This window comes from Argopecten irradians, chromosome 16 (assembly GCF_041381155.1).
Source record: "Argopecten irradians isolate NY chromosome 16, Ai_NY, whole genome shotgun sequence".
Classification (NCBI taxonomy): Eukaryota; Metazoa; Mollusca; class Bivalvia; order Pectinida; family Pectinidae; genus Argopecten; species Argopecten irradians.
The window spans coordinates 8,487,408-8,508,842 of record NC_091149.1 but is presented as its reverse complement, the minus strand read 5'-3'; the positions used below and the strand labels follow the sequence as shown (position 1 = coordinate 8,508,842).

Here is a 21,435-nt window from a genome sequence, read left to right as displayed (position 1 = left end):
GAATTTCACAGATTTGGTGACTTTAAATGTAGATGATTTACAAATCAATATCAGCTATCTAATAGTTAGTTTCATGTACTATTGACAGGAATGACAGCCATGGTACTTAAAAGGGCTCATCAGGTTTAGAAAGTGACAGAAAGTCTGAGTACCCATAGAAAAACCACCTACCTATAGTCAGTACCTAACATTTGTGCCATTCAGGTTTCAACCTCAGCACACTAAATGCTGAGGGCTGGTGACATTATGTAGAAACACAAATATAATATGTCAACCACTGCGGCACACAAAAGCGAATTCCTCTTAAGCTTAAAGAGGGACCAATTTTATAACTCGATCAATTTATTCACGAAATAATGACCTAATTATCAATACATCACTGCAAGGGCAGACAACTCTGTTATATACAAAGACTCTGTATACCGCTGGTATCAATTTTATATGTAATATCCAGTGATTCTGTGAACCTACTTACTTTTGTTGCTACAAAATTTAGCGATATCCGAATCGAAATATGTTCACAGAGTTTAAGTTTTGCAGATTTAAGATTGAATGGAAATACCACTGAATTTAATTGTGCAAGAATTTTGGAAGATAACAATTCGCACAGTTAAACTTTCAACATTATTTACCTTGACTGCGAAAATAAATTGCTTGCAACAGAAAGATGGGTTTACAGTACCTGAATTTCATGATAAAATCTGTTGGCCAACACCTTGCATTTTTCCCAGTATAAACTTACTACCGCTACGTCAAACATCTCATAAACTCATAAATTGTCCATATATTTAAACCTAACACCAGCATACGAAGTTATATTGGCATTTATTGTTTGTAAACAAATTAGATATTTACTTCTGATAACAAACTCTCTAGTATCATTCAGAAGCCAAATGGCCACGTCTCCAAGAGTAACATCTGCCTTTTTCTACCTACATTAAACTGTCAACTCTATAACACCAAGCATGGTTAGCTTGACGTCATTCTTGTAAACAATTTTTATTTTAATTTTATCTGCATAAAAACCAATGTTATAAGAAATAATCAAAATTACCATTCTTGTAACTAGGTAAATTACAAGTTGAAAATTGAAAACAGATATAAATGATGAGAAAATCTCAAAAAAAAATTTTCGAAAAATATGTTGTTAAGTTGTCAATGCTGTGGTTTCTTTCAACAGGAAATACTTACATGAATACTACATACTCACCTCCAATACTACTGTTGCTACTTCATCCCACTCACTAGAGGGCACTCCAGTTAAGTTTTTCATTGTTCACCTTTTGTGTTCAGTTCTACAAAATATTTACACAATTTTCTTTATTTATAAGGTTTACTTTCTAATAAAAATGGCAAAGAAAGATTTACAGTCAAGTTCAAGGGCCTCTACACATTTGTGAATAAACTTTTAGTTTCTGAATTGGGATAATACAACTCATGGACAAGCTGTTAAATTCTTGAAGCAATGACATATTTATAAGACATAAAAATGTCACCAAAAAACAATATCTTTGTCACAGTATCAGGAATAAATATGGCAAACATTTGTCATAAAACATTTATTAGTTTAATTGAATGAAAATATCATCATTGCTCCTGTCAGAACCACATCTAAAATCAAATCTGTTCAAGATTACCAAAGACACCAAGGGAATTGGTTGTTACATGTACAGCCAGGTGGTCTTTATAGACCAATCATTATTTTTTCAAAATTGACCATTTGGGACACTTTGAAAGTTGTCTAATTAAGCAAGTGGTCTTAATACAGAGGTGGTCGTTAAGGCAGGTTTTAATGTATATCATTTTCATCTGTGAAACCTCTTATTTGTTTTACAATTTAACATATATATTTTTTAGAAAAATCAAACGTGATTTTAGCCCTCTGCCAAACCAAATTATTACTAAAGTATATATCGTTTAAAGCTTGGTAACAATTTTGTTTCAAAATTCGGATGATATCGTCACGATTTTGTTTCTTTAAAATGCTAAGTGGTTTAATCAACAGCTACAAAATGTATAGGTTACACGTAGTTAGGGACGACTGATGTTTTGGGAGGCTGCGGTATTCGTGTTGTCTCATTGTCATGTTCATAGACTTATGTACAAAACTCGTCTGACAATACATGTCAAAATATAATCTATTGACATGTAATGTCAGACGAGTTTAATACCTATGGTTATGTCAGCTATAAGACATGCTTGCGACAATCAGCTTTATGATTACGAGGCTCGGCAGTTGAAATCTTTAACTTACCTTCATCACTCTTCATTTTACGTTTTTCAATCTGTCACCTATACGCAATGCAGCGCAATGCACTTTGGGAGATCACACGTGAATTCTTCTACATATGGTGTATAAAAGTTATCTCCCTTACATATTTGCGTCTCTCCAAAAGTACTATTGTAGATCTAGATGGGGTCACATACAGTGTACTTCATACATTCGTTGTTAAAAATCTTATAAAAAAAATGTGTATACAATGTATGTAGAATACATATGTGTGCGTTAATTTTTATTCAATTTATAGTAGCAAAAGCGCAAAATCACCAATAAATCAGTGATTCAATTTATGAATGTTACGAAACAAAAGTCGGTATATTCCTTGCACATAGAGACTTGAATAGATACTATTAGAATTAAAAGATGTTTTCAGATGTCACAGGTGTAAAGATGTAATTTTGTTCAATAAATCTGTTGTTATAGCGTGCATAAAATCACACTCAATAAAAATAACACCTTACGTTTTCATTTCTGAAACAAAACATCGTTTTACTTTTTGGCTGTTCAGAATAATGAAATCCCGCCCCGCGCAAACAAGGAAGATAGGAAGCTCATGATCAATGTCATGATGTCTACATAGAAACAAAATTCAAAGATTTCCAATAAATTTCTACGTGTACGCAAAATCACATTATGTGCCAGAATCTAAATTTCCGATATGAATACGACTTATTATATACATGTATCCTCGTAATATCGTATGAGGATTTCATTTTTTTACGAATGTGTCTTGTTCATTTATTTGATTTTTAACTACATGTAAGATGGATGATAATTCTTTGTTGTCTTACTGACTTTCAAATATATACAACTTGTTAAATACAGCGTGATGATTATAAAGTTATTTTATTGCTGATAAAAGACACACCGAAGGTATATAATTGTGAAACTCGCTGTGTGCTCTACAGTGTTGAAGGGGCGATAACTCCGCAGACATAGTGAGGAATTCCTGTATTATATTCGATTTTTTTGTCTGTTGCAGGATCGAAAGTGGTCTGATCTGCTTGATGTCGGGATATTTATCATCATCGGTAAGTGTTGGCTTTGATCACATTTGATGGAATGAAGATACAGTACAACAAAAAATAACATTATAACCGTGTGGATTTGAAAAAAGTACAAAGTACATTGTACATGTAATATTAAAAATCCGTTTCCAAATAAACATGTATATATATGACAGACATAAGTAGTTAGGCAGTAGTACAGTTAAAATAAATCGATGCTTATAATTACTGCTAAGTACCTGGATTTTAAAAGGAGGTTATTCATGGATTTTGAACAAATGAAGTTTATTTTCCAACCATACGGGGATAAAAAAAACGTTCATTAAGAAGACGAAATTGGTTGTGATTTGATGATTCAAGTCTGAACATAGATTGGTAACTATTACTGCTATATGATTTATCAGATGCAATATAATAAAATAATAATGAAACTCAACGAGCTGATAAGTTAAATATCTTCTTGTATCCACTTTCGCAGTTAAATTGTTACACCTCGTGAATTAAAACAATACCTTGATTTACTGTAACAATTTTTAACATTTTAATTTTCTTTCACCGGAAGGTGAAAACATTAATGTCATTATAAAGCACAAAGAATTTGACAAATATAACATTAAAAAGTTTCAAGATTGAATTTTGACTCAGATTTTAAACGTTTTTTGTGTTTATAGCGTGACCCGGGGTAAAATTCGACCCTTTCGTGTATTTTGTGACATAATTCTTATAAACATGAAAACAATGAAGCACTGTATGTTTGGAAACTTTATATGAAACAACACGCCGTATTACATGTTCAAGTTATATATAAAATAGTAGATGTTTTAATTACAAGAATGTACATGTACCTATACATGTATTGGCTATCCGAATGCCTGTGCAGTATTATGCACTAAAATATTTATAAATATTGTATATTAAAGACCCTATAGATGTCGATTTTGCAAAGAATATTTTCTCGATTTGGTGGAACATTGTCGAAGAAGCGATAATTTTATCCCTCAAATACCAGAATTACAAAAAAAGTATATTAAGTACCACATGCATACAGGCTTTATCAAAAAGTACACAATATCGTTTAATTTTATTTGTATATAGCTATACATGTAATAGACTAGTGTACACATTTGTTAAATTTTGATTGGGGATGTACAATTTTGTATTTATTGTTTGGAAATTATTCGCGGGGATTTATTTTCGGAAATTATCTTTGAAGCATTTTAAAGCGTCATTCCTATGACAGGCTATAATTTGTATAAATCATAATTTTGATGAATTTTGCGAGGTGTTAACTTTCCCGAATTTGGATGGATCAACGAATTTAGCGAAATTAAAAACCCCGCGAATATTATAAACGATATAGTATCATCATATACATAATCATTATTTAATATAAATGCCTTCACTACCTAGCACCCCGATAATTGTCTAATAAATTATGATAAACTAGCGCGCAGTTTCTGTAAAATATGTGCAGATATGTACATGTATTAGCCAGGCGCAATTTCCCAGTCGATTAATAATGATTTCCCCATCGATCAACGCTCTCAACCGGAAGCCCCAAGATAATGAAATTTATATAGTTACATCATGTGAAGAGGAAATATATTTAAAAAATAAAATGTGGGTGGTAGGATTACATTTAAATCTACATTGACGCGAACAAAAGAAACAATATCCTGGCGTGCAATATGTGAATTCACACGAAACTAAATTGTGTGTCCAAGAAAATTTATCAATAACTGGGCGTGACCTGATGTCAGAGCCAGGATATAGCACATTGTTACGTTTACTAATCTAGTAAAATTAGTTAGTTCAAGAGGAAAGTCATTAGTAAATTTCAAACTTGTCAAAAGAGATCCGGAATAAGTCATGCCGTGTCCGTTTTTGTGTTTAGATTGGATGTCGTGTTATAGAATTAATGTTCAGTATGCATGTATGTTTTGTACATTTTTTTTCAATAAAGGAAAGCCAGAGAAAGGGGAAAAACATACATATATATCGATTCTGTTATGATCGATCCAAGCAATAAAACTAAATAACCATATCTTTGTAAAAATTCTCAATTATATAAAATATATTTGTAATACCGAAAAATTACTCTAAACTCGAGGCATATCTGTGACATTTACAAGTTACACGACTAAATTCACCATGAAACAACCAAACAACAACAACAACAAAATGGTTATTTCTGAGCTTCCCCCTATATACATACCAAAATCCATCCTCGATACTCCTGGGGTCACTGATCTTAAGTGATTGTAACCCCTGGAGTATCAAGGATGAACAAAACGGAAAAGATACCAAATAATACAATAATTACTTCTGACAGTAATTATGTTAGTCTATACGCCATAAAATACATTTTTATACAGGATTACTAGACCAACAGGCTTTATCACCGCTAATAGGGTTACAGATCTCGCGACATCGTTCATTAAGGTTGACAAATTAAACTCGTTAAAATATTTCACTAAGTGACCCCACACTTACTAATTTGAAATGTCACTATGTGAGAAAGTGCCAGTCAGGAATATACCCGTTCAAAATACATTTAAAGCAGGTGCCCGTCAGTCATGTGACCGGGAAAGAAATAAAATTAATGAAGTTGTATCACGACATCTCACCTGACACTTCTTTATATGTGTAACAGGTATAACACAGTCATTGTTGTTTAATTACCCTCCGTGCAAACCGCAAATTAGGCTCCATGATCGGTTAAAAAGGCCGGCAATGTAGTAAAATAAACATTATCAGGTATTGAGACTTATTGTAAATTGCCACATATATTTAAGTTTCTTTAATACTCTCAATTTCGAAACATTAAAGTTTTTCTTTTCTTTCGCTTTTTTATAATTTAAAACAAGAAACCATTTATACTGAAATTAAAACCTGTGCATTATTATTTTAGTATGATTCAATTTTGCTTGTTACGAGCATTTTCATTGGCTTAAAAATTTACTTTATCAGCCCATAAATGAAAAAATGGCGTCGCCGTTTGTAACGTTGCTTCTGATTGGCTGAGATGACGGTTTAATGATTTCATAGACAAATGAGTCCCAAAATGAATTTTGAACGTTGAAGAGATTATCTTTAGTAAATTGAATCATAAAGATTAATTTGAATATTTTCTTTATTTTATGGAGATACATGTATAACACAAAAATCTGAGTGTACTCTCATCATAAACCGCTTCGCGGTTTATTTAGAGTACACTCAGATTTTTGTGTTATATCTCCATAACATAAAAAGATCTATTCAAGTTAATCCTTAAATAAATAGCACGTGTAAAATCATGCTTACAAATACATGTAGTCAATTGCATTATTTAGAGATTTATGTTCCAAATTACTACATTCTAAACAAAATCAATAACATAAAATAAGACCAATCCGCCCTTATATTTGTTGAAAATAATCAATGTACGAATTTCAACAGATATGAAGATCAGAGAAATCCAATCAGCCCAAAGAAGCAAAATGCGGAAAGTATATTTTTTTATAATTCAAACAGATTTTTCATATAATTTTAATGAGAAACTGTCAATATATGGGTCGGAAATACACGAAAATGACTTGAAAAGAAAATGGCGTGATTCTTCTTATTCGCGAAATTATTATTAAGGATTTCGGTATTAAACTGCCTATAAATATTGTTCAATTCCACCGTGTGACTTATGTCAGTCCGGACCACCCATGCACACACAGTAGACCGTAATCTGTGTGCCTAGGCCCACTTTGACATTGTTTAGACGTTTTTGACACATTGCGATATCCGGAGCCCGGATTCGTTACATGATATTGCACACGCCTGTCATCGGGCTTTGGTTTAGTCAATTGAATGCTTGATTTGAAAGGATCGCATACTATGTAATGTAAAATATCTTATTCCCAAATCTGCCGTTTTTATGCAGTTAACGTTGTGTATATTTTTGCATTATAAAAAGAACATTTATCAAAAGAAAATTATTTACAATAGTTCATGTTGCCGATACAAATATACTAGTGCAGTTGTACATGTAATATACACATTACATGTGCATAGGAGATAATTTGAAACGTGTCGAAAGAAAAACAAAATTGCAGACCCACACATAAGTTATTTGTTTAGCAAATACTGTGAAATAAAGAAATTCGGAAGGTTTTAAATATTTATGTTTTCGGTAAATCTGCATATCTGTATTGAAAATTGGAACCGTGACGTCTGTGGAAGCGCTCAAGGGAAACCCATGGGAGATAACTCTGTAAGATGCATAGACGGAATCAAGATTCAAATGCAATATTTAATTCAGTCTTTCAATATCACAGTGTTATCTGTTATTGTGGGCAGGTAGAAGCTGATTTTTGCTACATGCTTATTTTCAGAGAAGATGACGTATTTTTAGCTCACGAAGTTATAACGTCAAAATCAATACCTACATTATATATGTACTTGCGAGGGAGATAATATAACTAAGTAAGATGTAACGTTTCGCTTTCTATATTGTGAGCGAAAATCACGTCATTTTCTTTTAACAGGGGCATATAACATTATATTATACAATATAAATACAAGAGAACATTGCCCATCTTGGATTTTATAAATTGGTCAAAGCCTTCTTATCAATCGCTTTGTTTTAACCTTCGGAGTGGCATGTTTTTACAAGAGATTGACCCGAATTGCCCTTTTAACAAAAGATTACTATCAATCTCTTGTCAACTCGACATAAAAAGGTATTTCAACAAGCATATTATTGACACAGGCAAGGATAACGCAGTGAGCTTCCAGACTAGCCCCAAATAAACCCGGCTACTTAGCACAGCTTTTGACGTCAGGTGGGGCAACATGCTGTGGTGCATGTCGGGAGATTGACAGTGACGGCGCGCCACCTGGTGAGAAAACACGGCGTTCCGCGATAAAACATCACTTGTAATAATAATCCTTAGCTGTACGTCGCTCTCCTGTTTCACGCAGGCGTTTAGACAACTTATTTTCTTATGTTGTTTTAGCAACAACCATATGCGTTTTTAAGACTACTTCATGATGATCACCTGATATGAGCGTCCATTGATGAACATCTCCATGAAACAAGAATTAACATCGTGTACTTAACGATAATAATGTCGTTATGTTTATGCTAAGCAGACGGTTTCGAGATAAAAAAAAAGGTGATCTTGGTTGAAGGTCGAGGTGCCGAGACACCTCATGGACATAGGTTCATAACCCTTTTGCCGCGAAAGTAAGCTTTGGAAATGTTGTTATGCCATCTAATATTTTCGAAGGTCGAAACTTTGCATTTTAACTTGCATGTATTTCAAACATCTCCCATTGGTCTTTTACGAAAATGATTAGGTTTGGTCATGTGGCAATAATTTCCAGAATTTTTGCCCCAGTCTTCGAAGCTCTAAAATATAAGTTTGTAAAACCTTTCGAGTTACAAACCGGACCGTCCCTTTTACTCTTATATTTCATTCAATGAAATGTAAACACCTTACATTGTATACACTTTATAAAAAGAACTTTTAGCTCCATAAATATACCAGGCTCTACATACAAAAACACTGGAAGCCTCTAAAGCAAAACGTCTTTATCCCCGTGGACTTTACCCTTTCAAACTTCTTTATATGCAATTTCTTGATACAAAAATATAAAACCCCTATATCAAACTTGCCAAAGTTCCATAAAACCATAACCTACCCTTTGAATTTCTACACACAAAAAAATGTTGTTGGGTTTTTTCTATGTACATTGTACGTATTTGGGTGTTCCTTGACACAAAAACAAAGAAGCCCTAATATGATGTATACCAAACCTATGTCTATAATTCTATAAACCTTATGAAGCACCTTCTGCAAGATTCCTTCCCCCTTCCAGCCAAAACCTACAGTACCAGTGGGACTCAAAATTTTAAATCGCTCCAATCTTTCATGTACACTGTACCAGATGGTAAGTTTGACAATGCCTCGTTCCCTGATTACCAGACATTAGAAAGTTCACACACACACACAAAAAAAAAACGTTTTAAACCAAACACCATACTCTCCATGCTCTGTATCCCTTCAAACTTCTTTGAAGACGTTGATACCCCAAACAATTGATTATAAAAAGTTATCAACACATCCTATTATCTATTTCTATATATAAAAAAAAATATTGTGTATTTAAGTATCTCCTTGGCATGGAAATGTAAGATTCCTAATTTACAAAAAACATCAAAGTTCCAAAAGCTATTTTATAAATATACAGGGGTTGCCTAAGCACAAAACGTAACAATTTGATATATCAAGCCTTTTTTTCACTGCTCAATGAACTTTACAATGCATCTCCTTCAAGATTTCTCTACCCTTCTAACCAAGTACCTACAATTCGGACTGATGTCGTTGCAGTCGTTCTATACCAGATGGTGATGAAGACAATGGAATGCTGCCTGATTAAGAATGAGTAAACAACCAAATCTCATTACACATTTCAATGAGGAAGCATTCAATATGGCGTCGAACTCTGAAACATTAGTTTCATGTCAAGTGTCTCGAAATCCATCATGGATAATCGTATTTATTGACCTTTCATCTAGAGAGTTTCCGAGCAGATGTGTTCCAATTTTGAAAACGAGACTTCGTACATGTAGTTGCTGTGTAGGACTTTCTTTCATATCGTTTATGCTTATAAGTTTGGCAACATGGAACTTGATATAATTGAACAACATATACCATAAGAAGCGAAGTAATTCGGAAAGTTAAAACAATGCTACGAAATTTAAATTGAAATGAGACAAAGAGGTTGCCAATGTAATGCAGACGCCTTAATCAAAGTCACCAACACTTACTGTAGGGTACAGAGGTCAGTTCCCCTTAAAGCGACTTCAGAGAAGGACTCCCAAGGGATTTGTTCACGTCATAACGAATCCGACAGAACCACAAAGTCCCGCGCGCACTAATGTCGCGTCCTTGTCTCACAATAAATTACATTATTCCTGTATTTGATTTTGAATTTACGACAAATTGTGGAATTGTTCAGGATCTAATGCGGTTAAAAGTACACGCGACATCTGAACGATACTTGACAGTTTGAAGAGGTAAAGGAATTAGGAAGAAAAGAAGGGCAGGTCGGTGGAGGGAAAGGTAGGGGGTGGGGTTCAAGTCAGACTGAAGCAAATAATAAAGTACTTTGAGAAAGCTAAGAAACATTTTGTGACAGAAGCTGAGATGTTGTTATTGTGAGTGCATGAATGGCCAAACAAAAGATATTTCGAAGTTCTAATTGTGATTATTTGAAAACGATGGGATCGTAATGTATAATATTTCTGTAAGTTGCGTTTTAACAATTCTCATGTTTTGTAAGTAATTTACAAACCGAAGCAATTTACCAATTCAGTACTCCCATGTACGCCACGAAGTGTCTCATCATATTACGTATAATATTAATTTAAATAATTAGTAGATGAAGATGTCAAAAAGAAAATGGCACAGGAATTCTTTTATTAAAATATTTTTTATGATCTATTTAGATTTTTCAGGTGTCCGTAATTTTCATCGGCCATGTATGGCACTCGCAAATTAAGCCAAAATATTAATTATAAACCTATAATACACTTCTAAAAGACTTGTCTCGTTAGTTTACTTTTGTTGAGATAATCTTATTGTTCCACGTCGTCAGCGTCATATACCGATTCTGTATAAAATTAGACCTGCCAATACAAGCCATTCACAGTGACATTAGACGAACTAAATATATGCAATCGTCATGACAAAAACGGGTGGGGATGTCTGACCTTCAACAGCGCGTGATGACCTTTCCGTGCGACCTATAACGAGATGTGATTGGTCAATACAAGATGATTCTCAATTTAAGAGCCAGTGTCTATTGTTTGAGTGGAATTCCGGCGATAATTTCTGGGATTTCTGATGATGACGTTCCACCCCTGTCATTAGCAGCGCTGGCGAGTGGTAATGATTTTTGTAATTAAGTTTCACTTTCGCTTCAACACATTCTCGTTCTGACAGGAGACCATAGTAGGAACGGTGGCCCCCCGCTAAGTCACTTGACAACTGTCACCAACGACGTCTCTAATTTGGACACCAGGACGTACCGGGTACTCTCCGATGAAAGAAAATCTCGAGGCATTCCGAACGAATAGAGTAATAACGAGCTGACAAAGAGATGGGGGTAAATTTGACCTCTGACCTTGACGCGTCGTTAGGGTTGAAAGTGTGACACTTGCAGGCTATCTTGCGAGATGTTTTGTACGAGTTTGAAAACGATTTGTATGGTTTCTTCGGCTGGACGTCACAGCTTATTACGAATCGTGACATTATCTAACCCGGGACGTCAGAGATCCAGCGCGGATAGTCGCACTCATTTGTTTGTCGCGTCACCATATCTAGTGATTGAGTAATGGGGTTATTGTATTCCGGAGACGGAAACAACTGATGATATTTCGGATAAAACAGACTTAATATTTTCTATTGCAGTGTACTGGAAACAGAGCATTGAAGTAAATTCGGTCTTAATAAAAGCACAGGCTTGTCTGATCGTTACACTATACATGAATGAAGCACCAACACGTGAGAACGAAATAAAGACCCCATTGCACATTATCTGTATCTCTCAGGTGCGGTATGATTCTGAAATCGTAAAACCTTGCTACGTGAACGAAGTCTAGTTTTGTAAAAAAAATAATGGCGATGTGATTCGATGATTCTGTCAACTTTTCCGCCTCGGTTTCTAACGATAACCGATTAGCGCTATATATATGGTATGGCATCGATGTTCCACGTCTTCCGTCAGATTTAGTCTCATTTTGCGGTATGAATCGAGCAGAATATACATGTTGTATATTGGCGGCAATCGCAACACATTGGAGGAAATATCCGCGGCAATCTTTGGAAACATTGTTTCCTGCTTGATTTCCAGGGAGTGTCAGTATTTTTCCCGTATATTGCGATCGATAATGGCGGTCTCCATGAAATAGTGGATGCGAACCGATTTCTTGTGTAGTACCAACTGTTTAATACGTACGGGATTGGTGTTGAAGGTTGCGATAACTTATGGAAATTAAATGAAAATTAGGGTTTTCGTCGCCTCCGAAAATATCAGTAAAATGGAAAGTCAGTAAGAATGGAAAAAAAATCTAGGAGAAATTCTACAAACGAGGACCAAGTTTCTTCTAATTTTCCATAAACAAAGATAAGATTCAATTGGCAAATTGAGAGGGACTGGTACCAACATTTGTTGAAAACGTTCCAAGACGCACATGCACCGGATTCTTGCTGAACGTGACCGATTTTCTAATATTATATTAGCATACGGGTATTTATTTTTAGATATAAAAATGATTTTGTAGTACAATCCCGCTGCCATAAGACAAATATAGCTGTACTTTATAGAGTTTATGAAGCTACCCTACTGACCTTATACCGATAGTGGCATGACATGTTTTTATCCGAGTTCATTCTGGAACTTAGATTCCAGGTTCAAGGGTCAAGGGTCAAGGTAAGAATGGGTTACAGGTCAGATTTGTTAAAGTTAATTTACACATCTCTATAGAAATCGACTGTTCCCAGGTGTGAACCTGACATAAGATACATGTATCACGATCCGGCACCCTCTTATCCTCCCGAAAACAATGAGGCAGTTGATCACAATAGCTAGTTTCATTACCTAAACACTTGAACAACCACGATTTTAGCTCGTTATAAACCGCCATTGTTCGGTGTAAATATTGAACAATTCCACACAGCTCGCCGTAGGTTTTACAAATATTATATCATTTTCATATAAAAAACCAATAAAAAGTGAAATTAAAAATGTTGTATTGTCCATTACGGATTAGAATTGTCTATCGAAACTGTGTTTAAATAAGTTTTGCCAGACAATCGTAAATACACTGTCATTTAAAATGGATTTTTTTCAGCATGACCTCTCTCGACTATAACATGGAGATACAAGACGCATTGTTCCTCTGTGTTTGTCTGCTAACACGGGAAGGTACATGTAAACAAATTAAAAAGATATTAAATTTCTCAAAAACTTCATAGCCTGAATAGTTTATATATACACATGTCCAAACTAAGTGTATAGGGATTAATTATGGAAATAAGACAAAGTCATGGCTGTTAAAAGTTTAAGCTTGTGAAATTTCAGAAATGTCTGTCGATATTCATTTAGTTCGTTCGTTTAATCGGTCTTTCATTCATTCGTTGCATCATTCATTGACACAAAAAGTATATCGGCTTGCTCTCATTTTCCCCACGAAACTGTCATTTTTTAACATACAAGTGGATTCCGATTTGACAAAAATATATCTACTCTGAACAAAATCACCCTTTAACAAGTAGATTTATATAGATTTTTCTTTTTTTAAAAATCATCATATTTAGATCTATATACATTTGTACATCTACTGTATATCGATTGTCCTTTTGTCAACTATATGGTTGCATCATTAATTATATAAACACCGGATATAGCTACTACTTGATTTTTAATGAGTTATTGTGACAACTGAAAACTAGAATTACTAGGCCATGCACCCTATAGAAATAGTTTCGGTGGTCGATTTTTACGTCATGGGTCAGTTAATAAGACAATAATAATTAATCGGCTTTCAACGTTTTAATGTCTTCGTATTTGTTTTAAAATGGGTTGCATCAAATTGATTTCTTTTTATGAAGCATCCATGAGACCATTTTTAATTTCATATTTAAAATTCATGATAATGGAAACGGTCTGAATGCAATTATTGTATTTGATAAATTTTACAGTTCGCTTGTATTCTGTCTCGCGTGAGTGACTTTAAACTGGTTACACGGGCGGTGCACATTTACCTTTTAGTTTAACCCTTCTATAACAGAACATCCCACGAAGGAAGATTGTTAACTGTATTCATGTTGAATACTTTACAAGATCCATCCTTTTATTTAGTCCAATTGACAACATCGTCTTCAGGGCTTTTTTTAAAGCCCCGCTGCTAGCGGATGCTCACGGGGAACTCCATGCTACCATATTTGGTATGAAGTCTAATTAAAGCCAATGTCATTATTGAAATACATCCTCCTCGTGATCATACACGCCCCTCATTGACACGATTTCACAGTGAACACCCTAAGGTTATGTAGGTACAATAGAAAATTGACTCCGCAATGATTAACGCCTCTCGCTCACAACAATAGCGGAGTAAAGTTTCGCACTGAGGTAAACAGACAACGGGTCAGCTTTCACAGATATAACACCATTAGGAGATCTCGCGAGATTCGCTTTCTATAATGAGATTTCACTTTATTAGTAAGTTATCAAAACAGATAAAAAGACAACCACAGGTGTTATAAAACTGCGAAAAAGGTTATAGGTCAAATTAAATTGTCCTTTACTTATCTAGATAAAAAATAAAAGTTTTTTTCCCAAGATCGACAAATTCTGTTGAGTTTTGATTGTTGGTATCACGTCATACTTAAAAAATATTTCCAGTTCTGATATACTAGAAGCGTTCTTTAACGATAACTGCGACAGTTGTTTTCTATAAGTAAGCCCTTGTTACAATGATATGTGTTTACACATAAGTAAACCTCAGTTATAATGATTTTATGGAGACAAATGAATTTACTTCGTTATAAGCACAAACCGTAACGTACTTCATTTCAACCACAAGTTCGTTATTGGTATGTTCGATATAATCGTGTTTTCTGTAATCAATTTCTCCCGTTTTGAATCTTTACCATTTTCCTTCATGAAACTGTCTGTTAATCAAGATTCTTGAAGCCCAAATCCAAAACGATAATTTTCCAAATTTGATTATTCGTTCCAAATATCCAAATTATTGGTTAATGTACATGTAAATGTTTTGCGCACAGGCATTTTCAGATTTGTTTTTGTATATGTGTACTATGTAGATTTCCTCTGTCAGACAACCAAATACACGTCTTTGATTTAGTGTATTTGTGTTTTAAACCGTCTTATTTGACTGAATGCCTATAATGAACTTTCTGGTTTCTTTTGCAGGAAGACGGGATATTGCAAATGATTTTGAAGTCACTAGGTCATAAAAGAACAGTGATACACGAGACCATTTAATTACAAAATAAGGTACGTTGTTTTTTTTTTTGCATTTCTAGAAGAAAAATTCTATGTCAACATGTCGCCAATCGAAATCATTGCTTATAAAACTAGATTTAGAACCACAATGCCAACTACTTTTTGAAGAACAGTAGAAATTGTACCTTGTATATATATCCTTGTCAATCAGAAACAATATTGGTCGAATTTACATAATTGAACAGTTTGGGTGTCTTTGAAAAGCATCCTTACATGTGTATGTGACCTATGCATTTTTATCTGTTTTCGGCTGCTACATGTACGTTAATATTTTAAAATGAGCATAACAAGGGTGTTCATATAACAATGAACAACCCTCCACGGGTGCTTTCTGTTTTGGTGTCAAAACTCGCTGTAGCTGTGACATGCTGTAATTTGTCTGGCGGTCAGCCTAGTTGTCCACTGTTCTATACCGGACAATACATCGTCCGGACCATTGGCATATTAATCCATGACTTTGTTCCGGGTTAATATAAATTGTCAAACAATTATGTACAGAGGTCGTCATTTTGACAGGAAGTCATGTGACTGTCGCTCACGAGTCGGAGTCTGACAGTAACTCGAGTGGCTTTTCATTTGCAGAGGAAGCGGTAATTTGGCTCCAATAACGAGCGCAAGAATTTAATTATCATACTTAGCATTTATCATGTGTCTTCTGCTCTGTGTTGTTGTCGCTCTTTGTTGGATTTAGATTATCACAAATTAAAGTATCTCAGTTACACTTAGTTAAACTCTACTCTACTGTCATATCTAGCAAGCCCAGGTATATGTTGTCAATTTAATTCTTGGTTCCTGTTCTGGATTGCTCCTTGGTTTCATTGGCATTATTTAGTGTGGGAGAGGGCAATCGTAAGTTTATCACTTGTGCCCAATTCTTTTTTTACTTTGATCATATAAATATGTTTTAACTAAAACTAAACGAAATATTATTCAGTTTGAATTTGCATAAAAATATGCAAACTCCAGAATCAATAACAAACGATAACCACGTCTTTCAAAGAAAAAGTCTAATTGCAGATAGCAACTAATACTGTAGTAGGCCTTTTAGAGTGCTTGTCAGCTATATATACATAAAACACATAGGGGTGTGAACTTAAGTGACATATTTCGAAAAAGTGTATATATAACATTATTGCACCGCGAGTATTTCTAACCACGAAGTTTCAAACCACAAAAGAAATTACCCACGAATATACAGTAGACATTTATTATGCGATTGTTCACACTTTGTCGGGTACTTCAGTTTTTATCCCATGTTCTACATTCAGTACAGTGTATAACCACACCTGTCAGTAGCTGTTTTCCGGACAACTCTGACCCCTGGCTAGTTAAACCCTGCGTCAATGACTCGACATTTCCCGGAGTGGTTCATTAGCAGCTCCCACGGAGTTCCTCTGGCCAGGCGGTCAGGACTCGTCCACAAATGGACATTGTCCGTGCCCTCTACTCGTTCGGGTGTCCCCGCCAGTTGCTTTGTTGTATCGTGACAATTCTTTCCACGGTTAATTTGGCATTGTGCTTTGTGTACCACCAGGAACCACGGTAGTGTAAATATGACATGTTTTATCGTAGTGATTCCATGGTTTTATTTTACAATAGTCCCCCGGGGGGCGGGGACACGGTTCTCAAGAAATGATGGGGGTCAAAGTCATGTCTTGTTAATGTCTCCAGGCATTTGACCCATTTGGGTGATCGGGTGGTGTAGTGGTTAAGCCACTCGCCTTTCACCTAGCCGGCCGGGGTTCGATCCCCGGCACGGACGTGAAAAGGTCAGGGGTCACCTGCCCGATCACGTGGGTTTTCTCCGGGCACTCCGGTTTCCTCCCACACTAAGACCCCTCGCGCGCTTACATCCGGGTCATCGAGAGTGATTTACATAAGTTGTATAACTTGTTTCTCAATCGGTGTAAAGTTTATATTTATTTGACCCAAAAAATAAAGAAAATGATTAAAGCCATTCGGAACACCTCGGAATAAGGAAGATACACTGTTCGGATACTATTTAACCATATTTTGTATATGTAACGGTAAATGTGAAGGTTTCATCCCTAATCCCCTAGTCGAGACACACCATACTCTTTTCTGCTCCTGCTCAGAGCTCAGCATAAAACGAAGTGGGAAGACTGGTTTGCCCATGCTTCAGTGATATCGCACTTTAACAAAGAGACATAACATAGTGGGTTGATGTCAGTATAATGTGGACAAGCCGGGTGTGCTGTTTGTTGTCTTTGGCTGCAGGCTTCAATGAGATAGCACTATAAATAGAGCACGAGGTCCACTATTGAAACAAGAGTTCCTCTATCACAAGGAGCCTCAAAATAACCATACTCAAACCTTCTGGTCTTAAACAGATAGACAATCAACACATACAACCAATCTCTTTCTTTGATGGTTTTGTTATTGGAGATCGGGATGGCTCGTAGATTATTGTAAATATTGATAGATTGTTGAGATAAAAACAATTGAAGGTTGGAATCAAACCTGTTCTGCGATGAAAGGCTTCGCACTATTCTTCGTGGGCATACATGTTCAATGGGCATATATTTAAATAGAACAAACGATGTCCAGAATGATTTTATGATTGAATTCGAAATTGAAATAATAGCCAATACGTAATCGGTCGACACCTGAGTAGAATTAACACACGAACCAGATGTCACATGTCGCGGCTGTATTGCTACATTATACATTCCTATTACAATCGGGTCCAGTTACTGATTATTTCGTTAAAAAACTAGACTTTTTATTCGAGTCTCGCAGGTGGAGGTGTTAGTCGTATGACGTGGCGTAAGTGTCTATTAACAGGTGAGAATTCCACACCTGACATTCCGTAATAACCCTTTAACACCTGGATACACCTGTCGCGCGCGCCAAAGAGGTTCCAACCTCGCTCCTTCATAAACCAAAACGTTCTTCAACCTGCAGCGGCGGAAGTAGGGCTTCCTGCTGATTCGTGAGTGACAGTTGTCAATCTTAAACAAACGCATTGTCAATGATTGCCAACTTTTCTGAAACTGTCGATAAAATTTTACACTTTGTATTTCTATTATTTATTAACATCCTTCGGAATTATATATAACTATTGCTATTTTTTGCGATTGGTTTTTAAACAGCTAAGATGTCTGAATCAATAGCATTCTAGTTTATATTTACTATTTTTTCATTCTTGTTTCTAAACATCTCAAGCCATTGCCAACCTTTTGCTTTTTTAACGTGCGTCATGCTTTTCGTGCATGTAATCGTAATTGGTTCATTAGTTCATCAGTCAGAATTGTGCATGTTTTCCATACTTGGTTATGGTTCAAATTGAGTATAATGTCCCTTCCTAAATAAATATTTTCCTTAACAGGTGTATGGCCGTTAAAATGGTTAATCTGTTTTTCATTTCGTTCATCATTCAATGACTTAACAATAATGTTTTGTCGTAGATATAAATTGATTTCCTCGTCACAAATATTGCACCTACATAGCCTCCAAGCCTCACAATGGCTTCGAGAAGACATAGAAATAACTAAACACATATTCCTGTTACATGTTTAGCTAAATCTACACAATCCCGCCCCTCTATCTAAATACACATGTCACCAAAGACATAAATTTGTCAGTGTCGAAGGTTCCATGTTCAGTTCCGCTTGTCAGAACGCCCCCGTGCTAATCACCGATCGAGTGCGCCTTTGTCGAGCACACAATCGTCTCGGCGGGAGGCGGAGCGCCTATTCAACGAACAGCACTGGAGAGCCGGCCACATATTTAAAACTTAATAGAACTTAAAATTTAAGGGGATGATTTGGACGATATTCACTTCATCGCGGATTTGTGTCTAGCTCGCTCCGCTGAACAAACACAGCGTCTAAAACGATCTCCTTCCGTTTAACAAAAGGTGCGCACGGTGGGACACGGGAATAATTAGGCGGTGATTTGACCGTCTTCTTCCGCACATATGCTGCTAAGAATCTGTCATCATCTTTCTTGAGATCCGATGTTGTAGGTCCTCCTGAATATTTGTGAATTGTTTCGTGCAATTTTGTTCAGATCCCAAAGAATCCGCTTCATGCGAAAATCATGTCCTCAGGCATTGAAACTCGTAGATTTTTTTTTAAAGTGCATTTTTTGCATAAAATGCTCAAGCCCGCTGGCCAAGTTGATTATTTCTTGTATTTCTCATAATGACTGATTTTATCGCAGACATTATAATAATTATTTAAGAGAAGGTTCAGTCAACTTTGTATGCGAATGTTATGCTATGCAATTGCCATGTACCTCAACATTGGTGAATAGGCACTGAATAAATCGGAGTTTTAATTACAACTGAAATTACAAGATGTCTTTAAAATGAGAAAACTTGTTTTGAAACTTCATTTTGATGATGTGAATATGTCATTGTAAAAAGAGACGGAAGTCAATAATGGCAAAACTTCTTGACATTGACAACATTCATTTGCCCGTAAACGTCAAAAACTTGAATTTCTTTAATAACATTTAAGAGTTCCTGCTTCGAAATTACAACATATGTTAAAAAAATACGAAAACTTGTTTTGAAACAACATTTTGACAATGTCAACATGTCAATGTAAAAAATGATTAAAGTCAGTAATGGAAAAAGTTATTGACAACATTCATTTATCAAAATTTCTTAACTATAATAATAAAGAGCTTTAGAATTTAAACATTTTATTACCATAATCATCGACAATATGATATGGCAAAAGTTATTACAACATTATCAACGCTCTCTCCCAAAACATGTACAATATGTGGCCAAGAAAAGTAAAAGTCAATATATATTATCATAACTGTGGCAGCATTGTTATCCGTGTCAAAATACCGATATTTACAATCATCACAGTACGGATATTAACATATATTGCTGGTCGTAATTAGATAATGCAAATATCTGAAAATTAAAATATTCAAATCTATTTGCAGATTTTCATCTCCAAAAGGAAGTAAATTATTATCAATGTATAAATCTATATCACTGAGCCTATCAAAATTAAACGCCTCTCAAGGTGAAAACAAGGTCAAAGAAATAGTGGAATGAATATCCTCAAGGGATGCCACTTAAACATTCAGGGGTTTCTACAAGATTAACTCGAAATAAATCATTTCTCAGAAAAATATTTTGATGGCGCAGCTTTGTATGTATACTATTAATTTTTCTACCAACAAATCCAAAATATTTCGGAGGCTGCAACTTTTTTAAATCCGGTGAAATAGATGATTTGAAAGAGCTTTAATTGTAATTCAAATTACGACATATCTTCAAAATACGAAAACTTGTTTAGACGATGTCAATATGTCATTGTTAAAAAAAATGGCGAAAGTCAATAATGACTAAAGTTCTTGACAACATTCATTTGTCAGAAAACGTCAAAAACTTGAATTTCTTTCATATAATAATAAAGGTCTTTAATTGCAATTCAAATCAGGACATATCTTTAAAATATGAAAACTTGTTTTGAATTCAAAATAAATTTTGACAATGCCAATATGTCATGGTATAACATAATTGACAAAACTGAGTCAATATTGGTAAACGTTTTTGACAACATTCATTTGTCAGAAAACGTCAAAACTTGAATTTCTTCAAAAACAGGATTGTTTAGCTCCCGGAGTTATCTGTAAACAATCTTGCATATCCATACTATACAACTTTAACACCTCGGCAGATGTCGTGTGGCCCTTGTCGTCGCGTACTTTCGTCCGCTTCCGGCGATTTGCCTTGGGATATTTTCTTGCGCTGCAAAATATTATTACGCTAATTCTATACATTCATGACGCGGATTTGACAAGATAATAATTACTTTTATTCAATTTACTAATCGATTTTTTATGACATTTTACCTATGACGGTATCGTTTTATCAGAGTTAAAGGGCCAGTGCTCCATAATATTCCTGTCAATCAATCGCCGGCCTGTGACAGGACATGGACGGTTTCTGCCCCCGAGAACTACATCGGACAAATTAAACCCTTTTCCACATGTTCGCATGTTGTTCTTCCCTCAATAAAACGATGGACGGCCAGGTCGTAATAATACAAATCGATCACTTGGTCAGACACGTCTTCTGTATTGAAG

At 35.2% G+C, this 21,435-nt stretch overlaps 1 protein-coding gene and 1 long non-coding RNA gene across 8 annotated transcripts in view; one reads left to right on the top strand and one right to left on the bottom strand.

Annotated features, from left to right (window-relative positions):
- The window catches only part of LOC138311168 (uncharacterized), a 43,041-nt gene extending 40,657 nt beyond the window's left edge, over window positions 1–2,384 (bottom strand). The window contains exons 1-2 of the long non-coding RNA XR_011206537.1: window positions 2,255–2,384; window positions 1,211–1,295 (exon numbers count right to left, since the gene is read on the bottom strand). This is a non-coding gene — a long non-coding RNA (uncharacterized lncRNA). The remainder of the gene's footprint in view (window positions 1–1,210; window positions 1,296–2,254) is intronic.
- LOC138311166 (frizzled-5-like) overlaps window positions 1–21,435 on the top strand; it is a 109,389-nt gene that overhangs the window by 62,849 nt on the left and 25,105 nt on the right. For all 7 annotated transcript variants that reach the window (XM_069252634.1, XM_069252636.1, XM_069252632.1 and 4 more), the window contains 2 exons: window positions 3,264–3,312; window positions 15,265–15,348. The gene's annotated coding sequence lies outside the window, so the exon portion shown is untranslated. The remainder of the gene's footprint in view (window positions 1–3,263; window positions 3,313–15,264; window positions 15,349–21,435) is intronic.